General features: G+C 40.2%; 1 protein-coding gene across 2 annotated transcripts in view; it reads right to left on the bottom strand.

Moving 5' to 3' along the window:
* The window catches only part of GABRG3 (gamma-aminobutyric acid type A receptor subunit gamma3), an 839,241-nt gene that overhangs the window by 135,127 nt on the left and 688,215 nt on the right, over positions 1-15,899 (bottom strand). The gene's annotated exons all lie outside the window — the stretch shown is intronic.

The following is a 15,899-nucleotide window of genomic DNA, read 5'->3' as shown; positions in this document are numbered from 1 at the left end:
TCTGGTAAAAGGAATTTGAGGAGTGCTGTTTTAAACACAGATTTATTCAACACAATTCTTTCTTGTGTTTAGGGACACTGGATATCTTCAGGAGTGTGCCATATGCATGTTTTCTATTGACTGCTGTGATTAGAAGACAGTTCTGCTAACACCAATTTTGGTACCTCATTAGGATACTGTGACCTACAGAAGTAGAGAAATGCTAAGAATCCTGATCATTGTGATTTCTTCCATAGGGTGCCAGAATGGAGCCCTCCTCCTTTCTGTGCTTCTGCAGCAATTGTTGGGACACATTTATATTGATATCTCAGTAAATTCTAATTCCTTGTCTTCTGTGCTGTAGTCTGGAAGCTCTCTAGGGTCAAGAAGTGTCCAACACATTCTAACTTTTCCATGAAACATTTTTTGCAACTAAATGAATTAATAGATAATTGAATCTAAGAATCAGTTCAGTTCAGTTGCTTAGTCGTGTCTGACTCTTTGTGACCCCATGGACGGCAGCACGCCAGGTCTCCATCACCAACTCCCGGAGTTTACTGAAACTCATATCCTGCAAGATTCCATGAATCTCTCTGGAAATGCAGGTGCAGTCTATTACCTGTATTTCCTTAAGGCAAAAAATATTCACAGGCTTGAAACAATGAAGGGAGGGATCCAGATTCAGGCAGGCATTATTATAAAACCTGCTTTATCTAGGTCTGTTCTGACAGGTCTCACTCTCTGGGTATTCCTGGCTTTAAGGACCCTGTTAGCATGATTCTATGACATACTAATGATATCAACTTATTCAGCTCCATTTTGGAGATGGTTGATGAACCTACTAATTGTTGTTGTTCAGTCACTCAGTCATGTCCAGCTTTTTGCAACCTCATGGACTGCAGCATGCCAGGTTTCCCTGTCCTTCACCATCTCCTGGAGCTTGCTTGAACTCATGTCCATCGAGTCGGTGATGCCATCCAACACTCTCATCCTGTCATCCCCTTCTCCTCCTGCCTTCAATCTTTCCCAGCATCAGGGGCTTTTCTAATGAGTCAGCTCTTTGCATCAGGTGGCCAAAGTACTGGAGCTTCAGCTTCAGCATCAGTCTTTCCAATGATTCAGGATTGATTTCCTTTAGATTGACTGGTTTGATCTCTTTGCAGCCAAGGGACTCTCAAGAGTCTTCTCAAATACCACAGTTCAAAAACATCAATTCTTCGGTGCTTAGCCTTCTTTTTGGGCCAACTCTCACATTCATACATGACTAATGGAAAAACCACAGCTTTGACTATATGAATCTTTGTTGGCAAAGTAATGTCTCTGCTTTTTAACATGCCATCTAGGTTTTCCATAGCTTTTTTTCCAAGGAGCAAGCATCTTTTAATTTCATGACTGCAGTCACCATCTGCAGTGATTTTGGAGGCCAAAAGAATAAAGTCTGTCACTGTTTCCATTATCTCCCCATCTATTGGCCATGAAATGATGAGATAAGATGCCATGATCTTAGTTTTTTTAATGTTAAAATTTAAGCCACCCTTTTCACTGTCCTCTTTCACCTTCATCAGGAGGCTCTTTAATTTCTCTTCACTTTCTGCCATAAGGGTGGTGTGGTGTCATCTGCATACCTGAGGTTATTGATATTTGTCCTAGCAATCTTTATTCCAGCTTGTGCTTCACCCAGCCCAGCATTTCGCATGATGTATTCTGCATGTAAGTTAAAAGAGCAGGACAAGAACCTACTAGACTTGTAGTAATATTTACCATTTTGCAACCCCTTCATGAGTCAGAGCTTTGTTGTGATGAATGGGTTGCATAACTAAATGAAACCATGAGCCATGACATGCAAGATCACCTAAGAACGGGTCATAGTAAAGATTCCTGACAAAATATGGTCCACTGGAGGAGGTAATGGCAACCAACTCTGGTCTTCTTGTCTGGAGAACCCTATGTACAGTATGAAAAGGCAAAAATATATGACATTGGAAGATGAGCCTCCCAGGCTGGAAGGTGTCCATTATACTACTGGGGAAGAGCAGAGGGCTGCTGCTGCTAAGTTGCTTCAGTCGTGTCTGACTCTGTGTGACCCCATAGATGGTAGTCCACCAGGCTCCGCCATCCCTGGGATTCTCCAGGCAAGAACACATGAGTGGGTTGCCATTTCCTTCTCCAATGCATGAAAGTGAAAGTGAAGTCTCTCAGTTGGGTCTGACTCTTCACGACTTCATGGACTGCAGCCTACAAGGCTTCTCCGTCCATGGGATTTTCCAGGCAAGAGTACTGGAGTGGGTTGCCAGTGCCTTCTCCCGAGTAGAGGGCAATTACTATTAATAATAGCACCAAAAAGAATGAAGCGTATGGGCCAAAGTGAAAATGACATGCAATTTGGATATATCTGATGGTGATATTAATGTCCAATGATGAAAGAACAGTATTGTATAGGAATCTGAAATGTTAGTTCCATGAATCAAAGTAAATTCGATGTGGTCAAGCAGAACATGACAGGACTGAACATCGACATCTTAGGAATCAGTGAACTTAAACGGATGGGCCTGGGTGAATTTAATTCAGATGACTGTTATACCTACCACAGCAGGCAAGAAAACCTTAGAAGAAATGGAGTAGCCCTCATAATCAATAAAAGAGCCTGAAATGCAATACTTGGGGGCAACCTCAAAAATGATAGCATGATCTTAATCATTTCCAAAGCAAACCATTCCATATCACAGTAATCCAAGTCTATGCCCAAAACACTGATGCAGAAGAAGCTGAGGTTGATCAGTTCTATGTAGACCTACAACACCTTATAGAAGTAACACCAGAAAAGATATCCTTTTCATCGTAGAGGATTGGAATGTGAAAGTAGGAAGTCAAAAGATACCTGGAATAACAGGCAAGTTTGGCCTTGGAATACAAAATGAAGCAGGGCAAAGGTGAACAGTTTGGGCACGATAACACACTGGTCATAGCAAACATCCTTTTCAACAACCCAAGAAATGAATCTACACATGGGTATCTCCAGATGCTCAATATCAAAATCAGACTGATTATGTTCTTTGCAGCCAAAGATGGAGAAGCTCTATACAGTCAGTAACATCAAGATCTGGAGCTGACAGTGGCTTAGATCACTAGCTCCTTATTGTAAAATTCAGGCTTAAGTTGAAGAAACTATGGAAAACCATTATGCCATACAGGTATGACCTAAATCAAAACCCTTATAACTATACAGTGGAGATGATGAACAGACTCAAGATTAGATCTGGAAGACACAGTGCCTAAAGAACTATAAACTGAGGTTCATAACAATATAGAGGAGCCAGTGGTCAAAACTATTCCTAAGAAGAAGAAATGCAAGAAGGCAAAGTGGTCATCTGATGAGGCTTTACAAATAGCTGAGGGAAGAAGATAAGTGAAAGGCAAGGGAGAAAGGGAAAGATATAATCAATGGAATGCAGACTTCCAGAGAATAGTAAGGAGAAATAAAGCCTTCTCAAATAAACAATGCAAAGAAATAGAGGAAAACAGTAGAATGGGAAAACTAGAGACCTTTTCAAAGAAACTGGAGATATCAAGGGAACGTTTTACACAAGCTTGGGCATGATAAAGGACAGAAACAGTAGGGAACTAACTGAAGCAGAAGAGATTAAGAAGAGGTGGCAGAATACACAGATCTATGCAAGAAAGGTTTTAATGACTCAGATAACCATGACTGTGTAATCACTCACCCAGAGCTGGATATCCTGGAGTGTAAAGTCACATGGGCCTTAGGAAGCATTACAATGAACAAAACTAGTTGAGGTGATGGAATTCCAACTAAGCTATTTAAAATCCTAAAAGATGATGTTGTTAAGTGGGGCACTCATTGTGCTGGCCAATTTTGAAAACTCAGCAGTGGCCACAGGATTGGAAAATGTCAGTTTTCATTCCAATCTCAAAGAAGGGCAATGCCAAAGAATACTCAAACTACTGTACAATTGTGCTCATTACACATGCTAGCAAGATCATGCTCAAAATCCTTCAAGCTAGACTTCAGTAGTACATGAACCAAGAACTTTCAGAAGTACAAACTGGGTTTGGAAGAAACAGAAAAACCAGAGATCAAATTGCCAAAATCCATTGGGTCATGGAGAAAGCAAGGGAGTCCCCCTAAAAAACATCTACTTTGGCTTCATTGACTATGCTAAAGAGTAGGATTATGTTGATCCCAACAAACTGGAAAATTCTTAAAGAGATGGGAATAGCAGGCCACATTACCTGTCTACTGAGAAATCTATATGTGGGTCAAGAACCAGAAGTTAGAACCTGACATGGAACAAGTGACTGATGCAAAATTGGGAAAGGAGTACAAAAGGGCTGTATATTGTCACTCTGCTTATCTACTTTATATGCAGAGTATGTCATGTGAAATGCCAGGCTGGATGAATCACAAGCTGGAATCAAGATTGCCAAGGAGAAATATCAAAAGCCTCAGATGTGCCACTTTAATGGCCAAAACTGAAGAGGAACTAAAGAGCCTCTTAATGATGGTAAAAGAAGAGAGTAGAAAAACTGGCTTAAAACTCAGCATTCAAAAAACTAAGATCATGGTATCCAGTCCTCTCACTTCATAGCAAATACAAGGGGAAAAAATGTGAGCAGTAGCATATTCTTTTCTTGGGCTCCAAAATAACTGGGAATAATACTGCAATGAAATTAAAAGATGCTTGTTCCTTGGAAGGAAAGTTATGACCAACCTAGACACCATATTAAAAAGCAGAGACATCACTTTGTAGACAAAGGTCCATATAGTCAAAGCTATGGTTTTCCCCACAGGGTTCCCTGGTGGCTCCAATTGTAAAGATTCTGCCTGCAATGCAGAAGACCTGGGTTTGATTCCTGGCTCAGGAAGATCCCCTGGAGAAGGGAATGGCAACCCACTCCAGTATTCTTGCCTGGATAACTCCATGGACAGAGAAGCCAGGCAGGCTACAGTCCATAGGGTCCCAAAGAGTTGGACATGACTGAGCAACTAACAGACATGTGATATTTTCAGTAGTTATGTATGGATGTGATAGTAGGACCATAAAGAAGGATGAGTGCCAAAGAATTGATGGTTTCAAATTGTGGTGTTAGGGAAGACTCTTGAGGCTTCCTTGGGCTGCAAGGAGATCAGATAAGTCAATCCTAAAGGAAATCAACCCTGAATATTCATTAGAAGGTCTGTTTATGAAGCTGAAGCTCCAGTACTTTGGCCACTTGATGAGAAGAGCCAACTCACTGGAAAAGACTCTTACGCTGGGAAAGATTGAAAGGGAAGTGGCAGAGGAGGAGATGGATAGATAGCATCACCTACTCAATGGATATGAATTTTAGCACAGTCTGGGAGATAATGGTGGATAGAGGAGCCTGGTGTGCTGCAGTCCATGGGGTTGCAAAGAGTCAGACATGACTTAGAGATTGAAAGACAACAACCTAAATAAGAATTTTCCTCCAGAATCTGGTACAAATACCATGATTCTCTCCAACTTGTGCCCAATATTATTTTACTTATCTGCTCACATATTGTTCCAAAGGCCTTAGTTCTTTCCCTTTTTGCTTTTGAAATCTGTTTAACCCATATACCGTACCACTTACAAGACTTGTTCATTTGACTGACAGAAAGTCTTTTAAATATATTACTTTCTTTCTCTTCCCATTGCCTCTTTCTGACTCAAATCTCATGATTTCTTATATCATCCCTCCTAAATGATCTCCTTAACTCAAATACTTTTGTCTCCAGTTCATTTAGGAGTGTATCAGTAGGAGTCAAGCCCCATATATGTACTTCATATAAATCAGTTAATGACATGGACAATGTCCCCTACATGGAATAAGACCAAAACATAAATGCAATAAATACATACAGTTATATGGTAGATAAGATCAGCTTGTGAATGTTGAGAGTGCTAATAAAGTAGTCAGGATAGGAATCAATGAGACGATATTTCCTGAGACTAGATTTTTTAAAAAAGCATGATGCAGTTTGTCAGGCAGAAACCCCGAGGAAGGGTGTCTATTGCACAGATAGAAAATAGCTTGTCCAAAACCATACAGTGAGACCATGATTGGTAAGGTTGGAGCAGAGTCAGAGAGAAGGTGGTGGGTGACTTGTGGGGAACCATCATGGGCTAGATCATGTACAGCTGTATAGTGCATTGTAAAGACTCTGGCATTTGCCCTAAGCAGAAGGCGGGGTTGGGGGGGGGTGGTCATGGAAGGTTCTGAGCAGAGAAATGTCAACTTCAGTAATGAAGAATCATCTTTTGATGTACTGTAGGTGGTCAAAGCTCAGAGAAGCAATGGCACCCCAATCCAGTACTCTTGCCTGGAAAATCCCATGGACGGAGGAGCCTGGTAGGCTCCAGTCCATGGGGTCACTAAGAGTCAGACACGACTGAGTGACTTCACTTTCACTTTTCACTTTCATGGCATTGGAGAAGGAAATGGCAACCCAGTCCAGTATTCTTGCCTGGAGAATCCCAGGGACAGAGGAGCCTGGTGGGCTGCTGTCTATAGGGTCGCACAGAGTCGGACATGACTGAAGCAACTTAGCAGTAGCAGTAGCAGTAGCAGCAGGTGGTCAAAGCTAGAACCAAAGGGACAAATTAGGAGATTAATGTTATAATTGAGGTAAGAGTTTATGGTGACTCAGATCAGTAAAATTGGCAGAAAATCATCATATATAAAATACAGTCAAGGAGGCGGTCCTAAGATGGTGGAGGAATAGGACGGGGAGGCCACTTTCTCCCCCCAAAATTCATCAAAAGAACATTTGAGTGCTGAGTAAATTCCACAAAACAACTTCTGGATGTCGGCAGAGGACATCAGGCACCCAGAAAAGCAGCCATTGTCTTCGAAAGGAGGTAGGAAAAAATATAAAAGACAAAAAAAGAGACAAAAGAGGTAGGGATGGAGCTCTGTCCCAGGAAGGGAGTCTTAAAAAGAGAGAAGTTTCCAAACACAGACTCACTACCGAGTCTGTGGCGAGCCTTGGAAGCACAGAGGACAACATAACAGGGAGGAAAAATAAATAAATAATTAAAACCCACAGATTACCAGCCCAATGGTAACTCCCCCAGCGGAGAAGCAGCGCAGACACCTGCACCTGCCACTAGCAAGCAGGGGCTGGGCGGGGAGGTGTAGGCTGCATTGCTTAGAGTAAGGATCGGGCCTGAATGCCCCGAGGGCAATCTGAGGGAACTAACTTGGGCTAGCAAACCAGACTGTGGGATAGCTACCACGCGAAAAGCCCTAACCTAAGACACTGCCAGGCCTGGCACAGAACAAAGGACTGAACAGAACTAGCCAGCTGCAGAACATCTCCCTTCGGTGACAGGCAGCCAGAGCCGGAAGGGGGAAATTGCAGCCCCAGAGAGACATTATCTACCAAACTGCAAGCAGGCTTCTTTGCTAACTAAGACTTCTTGGGATTTTGGACGGTCAACATCCACCTGACAAGGTGCACGGGTTGTACACCCAGAAAACCGAGTGGCAGGGACAGGGGAGGTGATAAGTCGCAATGACCGCGCTTGCCAAACACCTCATCACCTGAGCTGCTCGGACCTGAGAAGGGCACAAAAAGCAGGCCCAACCGAGTCTGTGCCTCTGAGGACTACCCGAGTGCCTGAACCCGAGCAGCTTAGACCTGGGAGGTGCATGCAACCCAGGGCCGGCCTTGGATGGTTCCCAGTGGAGCAACCTACAACCTAGAGCCTGAGCAGTGTGGGCATGGAGGACACACGTGCTGTGAGCAGGGGTAGGCCCAGTGTGGTGGAGACACTGCGAGCACACACTGGTGTTATTTGTTTGCAGCATCCCTCCCTCCCCACAGTGTGACTGAACAAGTGAGCCTAAAAATGTGTCCTCCACCGCCCCCCTTGTGTCAGGGTGGAAATCAGACACTGAAGAAACCAGCGAACAGAAGCTAAAACAGAGGGAACCACCTTGGAAGTGACAGGTGCAATAGAATAAAACCCTGTAGTTAGTACCGACTACATAGGAAGGGGCCTATAAACATTGAGAAATATAAGCCAAAATTGAACTGACCCCACACTGCCCACAACAACACCAGAGAAAGTCCTAGATATATTTTTACTATTTTTATGATTAAAAAAATTTTTTAAGTCCCCTATTACTCCTTTAATTTTCATTTTTATATATATTTATATATATATATATATATATATATAAAAATATATATATATTTATATATATATACACACACACACATATTTTATAATTTTTGTGACTTTTTTTTTCTTCTTTTCTTTAATATTGTATTTTTGAAAATCCAACCTTTACTCTAGATTTTTAATCTTTGTTTTTTGGTATTTGTTGTCAATTTTGTACCTTTAAGAACCCAATCTTCAGCACCCATTTTTACTTGGGAGCGAGATTACTGGCTTGATTGCTCTCTCCCCCTTTGGGCTCTCCTTTTTCTCCACCAGGTCACCTCTGTCTCCTCCCTCCCCCTTCTCTTCTCTACCCAACTCTGTGAATCTCTTTGTGTGTTCCGGATGGTGGAGAACACTTAGGGAACTGATTACTGGCTGGATCTGTCTCTCTCCTTTTGACTCCCCCCTTTTATCCTCCTGGCCACCTCTGTCTCCTTCCTCCATCTTCTCTTCTTTGTATAATTCTGTGAACATCTCTGAGCAGTCCAGACTATGGAGTGCACATAAGGAAGTGATTACTGGCTAGCTTGCTCTCTCCTCTTTTGATTCCACCTCATCTCATTTGAGTCACCTCTAACTCCCTCCTCCCTATTCTCTACTCCATGTAACTCTGTGAACCTCTCTGGGTGTCCCTCACTGTGGAGAAACTTTTCATCTTTAACCTAGATGTTTTATCAACAGTGCTGTATAGAAGAAGTCTTGAGACTACTGTAAAAATAAGACAGAAAACCAGAAACAGGAGGCTTAAGTCCAAATCCTGAGAACACCAGAGAACTCCTGACTCCAGTGAACATTAATCGACAGGAGCTCGTCAAACACCTCCATACCTACACTGAAACCAAGCACCACCCAAGGGCCAACAAGTTCCAGAGCAAGACATACCACACAAATTCTCCAGCAACACAGGAACCCAGCCCTGAGCTTCAATATACAGGCTGCCAAAGGTTACTCCCAAACCACTGACATCTCATAACTCATTACTGGACACTTCATTGCACTCCAGAGAGAAGAAATCCAGCTGCACCCACCAGAACACCGACACAAGCTTCCCTAACCAAGAAACCTTGACAAGCCACCCATACAACCCCACCCACAGTGAGGAAACTCCACAATAAAGAGAACTCCACAAACTGCCAGAATACAGAAAGGCCACCCCAAACTCAGCAATATAAACAAGATAAAGAGACAGAGGAATACCCAGCAGGTAAAGGAACAGGATAAATGACCCCCAAACCAAACAAAAGAGGAAGAAATCAGGAATCTATCTGATAAAGAATTCTGAATAATGATAGTGAAAATGATCCAAAATCTTGAAATCAAAATGGAATCACAGATAAATAGCCTGGAGACAAGGATTGAGAAGATGCAAGAAAGGTTTAACAAGGACCTCGAAGAAGTAAAAAAGAGTCAATATATATTGAATAATGCAATAAATGAGATCAAAAACACTCTGGAGGCAACAAATAGAATAACAGAAGCAGAAGATAGGATTAGTGAAGTAGAAGATAAAATTGTAGAAATTAATGAATCAGAGAGGAAAAAAGAAAAATGAATTAAAAGAAATGAGGACACTCTCAGAGATCTCCAGGACAATATTAAATGCCACAACATTCAAATCATAGGAGTCCCAGAAGAAGAAGACAAAAAGAAAGACCATGAGAAAATACTTGAAGAGATAATAGTTGAAAACTTCCCTAAAATGGGGAAGGAAATAATCACCCAAGTCCAAGAAACCCAGAGAGTCCCAAACAGGATAAACCCAAGGCACATATTAATCAAATTAACAAAGATCAAACACAAAGAACAAATATTAAAAGCAGCAAGGGAAAAAACACAAATAACACACAAGCAGATTCCCATAAGGATAACAGCTGATCTTTCAACAGAAACTCTTCAGGCCAGGAGGGAATGGCAAGACATACTTAAAATGATGAAAGAAAATAACCTACAGCCCAGATTACTGTACCCAGCAAAGATCTCATTCAAATATGAAGGAGACAGATCAGCAAAAGCTGAGAGAATTCAGCACCACCAAACCAGCTGTCCAACAAATGCTAAAGGATCTTCTCTAGACAGGAAACACAAAAAGGGTGTAAAAACTCAAGCCCAACACAATAAAGTAAATGGCAACGGGATCATACTTATCAATAATTACCTTAAACGTAAATGGGCTGAATGCCCCAACCAAAAGACAAAGACTAGCTGAATGGATACAAAAACAAGACACCTACATATGTTGTCTACAAGAGACCCACCTCAAAACAGGGGACACATACAGACTGAAAGTGAAGGGCTGGAAAAAGATATTCCATGCAAATAGAGACCAAAAGAAAGTAGGGGTAGCAATACTCATATTAGATCAAATAGACTTTAAAACAAAGGCTTTGAAAAGAGACAAAGAAGGACACTACATAATGATCAAAGGATCAATCCAAAAAGAAGAGATAACAATTATAAATATATATACACCCAACATAGGAGCACGGCAATATGTAAGGCAAATGCTAACAAGTATGAAAGGGGACATTAACAATAACACAATAATAGTGGGAGACTTTAATACCCCACTCACACCTATGGATAGATCAACTAAACAGAAAATTAACAAGGAAACACAAACTTTAAATGATACAATAGACCAGTTAGACATAATTGATATCTATAGGACATTTCACCCCAAAACATTGAATTTCACCTTTTTCTCAAGCGCACACGAAACCTTCTCCAGGATAGATCACATCCTGGGCCATAAATCTAGCCTTGGTAAATTAAAAAAAAAAAACTGAAATCATTCCAAACATCTTTTCTGACCACAATGCAGTAAGATTAGATCTCAGTTACAGGAGAAAAACTGTTAAAAGTTTCAACATATGGAGGCTGAACCACACGCTGCTGAATAACCAACAAATCAAAGAAGAAATCAAAAGAGAAATCAAAATATGCATAGAAACGAATTAAAATGAAAACACAACAACCCAAAACCTGTGGGACACAGTAAAAGCAGTGCTAAGGGGAAAGTTCATAGCAATATAGGCATACCTCAAGAAACAAGAAAAAAGTCAAATAAATAACCTAGCTCTAAACCTAAAGCAACTATAAAAGGAAGAAATGAAAAACCCCAGAGTTAGTAGAAGGAAAGAAATCTTAAAAATTAGGGCAGAAATAAATGCAAAAGAAACAAAAGAGACCATAGCAAAAATCAACAAAGCCAAAAGCTGGTTCTTTGAAAGGATGAATAAAATTGACAAACCATTAGCCAGACTTATCAAGAAACAAAGGGAGAAAAATCAAATCAATAAAATTAGAAATGAAATGGGGAAATCACAACAGAAAACACAGAAATACAAAGGATCATAAGAGACTACTATCAGCAATTATATGCCAATAAAATGGACAATGTAGAAGAAATGGACAAATTCTTAGTAAAGTATAACTTTCGAAAACTGAACCAGGAAGAAATAGAAAATCTTAACAGACCCATCACAAGCACAGAAATTGAAACTGTAATCAGAAATCTTCCAGCAAACAAAAGCCCAGGTCCAGATGGCTTCACAGCTGAATTCTACCAAAAATTTAGAGAAAAGCTAACACCTATCCTACTCAAAATCTTCCAGAAAATTGCAGAGGAAAGTAAACTTCCAAACTCATTCTATGAGGCCACCATCACCCTAATACCAAAACCTGACAAAGATGCCACAAAAAAAGAAAACTACAGGCCAATATCACTGATGAACATAGATGCAAAAATCCTTAACAAAATTCTAGCAATCAGAATCCAACAACACATTAAAAAGATCATACACCATGACCAAGTGGGCTTTATCCCAGGGATTCAAGGATTCTTCAGTCACAGGGATGCAAAGATTCTTGTGAATCAATCAATGTAATACACCACATTAACAAATTGAAAAATAAAAGCCATATGATTATCTCAATAGAGGCAGAGAAAGCATTTGACAAAATTCAACACCCATTTATGATAAAAACTCTCCAGAAAACAGGAATAGAAGGAACATATCTCAACATAATAAAAGCTATATATGACAAACCCACAGCAAACATTTTCATAAATGGTAAAAAATTGAAAGCATTTCCTCTAAAGTCAGGAACAAGACAAGGGTGCCCACTTTCACCACTACTATTCAACATAGTTTTGGAAGTTTTGGCCACAGCAATCAAAGCATAAAAAGAAATAAAAGGAATCCAAATAGAAAAGAAGAAGTAAAACTCTCATTGTTTGTAGATGACATGATCCTTTACATAGAAAACCCTAAAGACTCCACCAGAAAATTACTAGAACTAATAAACGAATATAGTAAAGTTGCAGGATATAAAATCAACACACAGAAATCCCTTGCATTCCTATACACTAATAATGAGAAAATAGAGAAATTAAGGAAACAATTCCATTCACCATTGCAATGGAAAGAATAAAATACTTAGGAATATATCAACCTAAATAAACTAAAGACCTATATATAGAAAACTATAAAACACTGGTGAAAGAAATCAAAAAGGACACTAATAGATGGAGAAATATACCGTGCTCATGGATCAGAAGAATCAATATAGTGAAAATGAATATACTTCCCAAAGCAATCTATAGATTGAATGCAATCCCTATCAAGCTACCAATGGTATTTTTCACAGAGCTAGAACAAATAATTTCACAATTTGTATGGAAACACAAAATAACCTAGAATAGCCAAAGCAATCTTGAGAAAGAAGAACGGAACTGGAGGAGTCAAACTGCCTGACTTCAGGCTCTACTACAAAGCCACAGTTATCAAGACAGTATGGTACTGGCACAAAGACAGAAATATAGATCAATGGAACAAAATACAAAGCCCAGAGATAAGTCCACGCACTTATGGACACCTTATCTTTGACAAAGGATGCAAGAATATACAATGGATTAAAGACAATCTCTTTAACAAGTGGTGCTGGGAAAACTGGTCAATCACTTGTAAAAGAATGAAACTAGAACACTTTCTAACACCATACACAAAAATAAACTCAAAATGGATTAAAGATCTAAATGTAAGACCAGAAACTATAAAACTCCTAGAGGAGAACATAGGCAAAACACTCTCCGACATAAATCACAGCAGGATCCTCTATGACCCACCTCCCAGAATATTGGAAATAAAAGCAAAAATAAACAAATGGGACCTAATTAAAATTAAAAGCTTCTGCACAACAAAGGAAACTATAGGCAAGGTGAAAATACAGCCTTCAGAATGGGCCAAAATAATAGCAAATGAAGCAACTGACAAACAGCTAATCTCAAAAATATACAAGCACTCCTGCAGCTCAATTCCAGAAAAATAAATGACCCAATCAAAAACTGGGCCAAAGAACTAAGTAGACACTTCTCCAAAGAAGACATACAGATGGCTAACAAACACATGAAAAGATGCTCAACATCACTCATTATCAGAGAAAATAAAAAAAAAAAAAAGAAAGAAAGAAAATCAAAACCACTATGAGATACTATTTCACGGCAGTTAGAATGGCTGCAATCCAAAAGTCTACAAGCAATAAATGTTGGAGAGGGTGTGGAGAAAAGGGAACCCTCCTACACTGTTGGTGGGAATGCAAACTAGTACAGCCATTATGGAGAACAGTGTGGAGATTCCTTAACAAACTGGAAGTAAAACTGCTTTATGACCCAGCAATCCCACTGCTGGGCATACACACTGAGGAAACCAGAACTGAAAGAGACACATGTGCCCCAATGTTCATTGCAGCACTGTTTATAATAGCCAGGACATGGAAGCAACCTAGATGTCCATCAGCAGATGAATGGATAAGAAAGCAGTGGTCCATATACACAATGGAGTATTACTCAGCCATTATAAAGGATACATTTGAATCAGTTCTAATGAGGTGGATGAAACTGGAGCTTATTATACATAGTGAAGTAAGCCAGAAAGAAAAACACCAATACAGTATACTAACGCATATATATGGAATTTAGAAAGATGGTAATGATAACACTATATGCGAGACAGCAAAAGAGACACAGATGTATCGAACAGTCTTCTGGACTCTGTGGGAGAGGGCCGAGGGTGGGATGATTTGGGAGAATGGCATTCAAACGTGTATAATATCATATAAGAAACGAATCGCCAGTCCAGGTTTGATGCAGGATACAGGAAGCTTAGGGCTGGTGCACTGGGATGACCCAGAGGGATGGTACACGGAAAGAGGTGGGAGAGGGGTTCAGGATGGGGAACACATGTACAGCCATTGAGGATTCATGTTGATGTATGGCAAAACCAATACAATATTGTAAAGTAATTAGCCTCCAACTAAAATAAATAAATCTAAAATTTTAAAAAAATGTTAAGCAAAAAACATAAAATAAAATAAAAGAGAAAAAAATACAGTCAACAGCATTTTCTGATACATTAGTTATGAAATGTAAGAAAAAGAGGTGAGTTAATGATGACCTTGAGGGTTTTGGATTAACCACATCACTGATGGGGGAGCCACCATCTGACAGGGGAAGACTACATGGGAAATACTTAATGGTACTGATTTGGGACATGTAAAGAACAAGCAATTGGATCCACAAGGCTGGAATTTCTGAGATATTTGATCTAGGGCTGCATATGTAATTTTGTGTGTTAACACTGTGGAAGTATAGATGGGACTCAGGGGGAAGTGAGTATAGATAGAAAACAGAGACCTGGGGCACTTCTAAAGGACTATAATGTGGAGAAAGCAAAGGCACAACATAAAAATGCAAAGAGACAGCAGCAGGAGAATATTCAAGAGAGGAATCCTAGGAGACAAGAGAAGGGAAAAAAGAGAGAAAGATGAATAATGGTGAGAGAAGCATTTTAGAAGTCTCTGGCAGGTGCTGAGAACAGTGCTGGTTAAGAAGTTTAGAATGAAAGCCCACTGACGTAGGCTTAAGTATAAGCCCTGGAGTCAGTGAGACTACACAATTCTTTAGAAGGATTTGCTTCAAAGGGCACAAATAGGACAGTAGCATGTGGAGGAAGCAGAATGGGAATAACATTGTGTTGGGCATCTGTTGCCCCTTCAAATCTTCCTTCTACTATTTCTACCAGCTTTATGCATAACATGCTGGGCTGCCTGGACCACACTGGATGTTTTTCAAGCTTCAGCTTCTGGTTGAGTTTGACAACTGTGGGGAAGGAACAGATACTGTGAGGAGAAAGAGGTTGTGGCATTTATTCTTAGCTTACCTGCCTCAGGGCTGCAGGTTGGATGGATATTCTGCCAAAGCAACAAATGCTGAAATCCTTTCATGAAAAATTCCAGTAACCACTCTCTCTTCTTCTTCCTTCAGTCATGAAGTGGTAACTGTCCCTCAGTATCACTAATTCAAGATTACAGCAATATGCCTATATATTCCTATTGCTGTTGTAACAAATAACCACTTAGTGGTTTAAAGCAGCAAAAATTATTGGGTTTATAGTTCTTTAGAAGTCTGGCATGTAGTTTGCTTGGCTAAAATCAGTAGGATTGTGTTCCTTTCCAGAAGCTCTAGAATGCATTTTCTTGCTCTTTACATCTTCTAAATCCACCTACGTTACTTGGCTGGTGCCCCGGTTACACCAACTTCAAAGCAAGCAGCTTTGTAACTCTCTATGCTTTTCTTCGGGAGTTGTATCTCTGTCTGACTCTCTTCTGCCAACCTCGTCACACTGGGCCCTAATCTAGGATGCATCTCCATCTGAAAGTCAGCTGGGAAGA

The sequence above is a fragment of the Bos mutus genome, chromosome 21 (genome assembly GCF_027580195.1).
Source record: "Bos mutus isolate GX-2022 chromosome 21, NWIPB_WYAK_1.1, whole genome shotgun sequence".
Classification (NCBI taxonomy): Eukaryota; Metazoa; Chordata; class Mammalia; order Artiodactyla; family Bovidae; genus Bos; species Bos mutus.
Note: the sequence above shows the minus strand (reverse complement) of the source record. Positions and strands in the feature narration are given on the sequence as shown.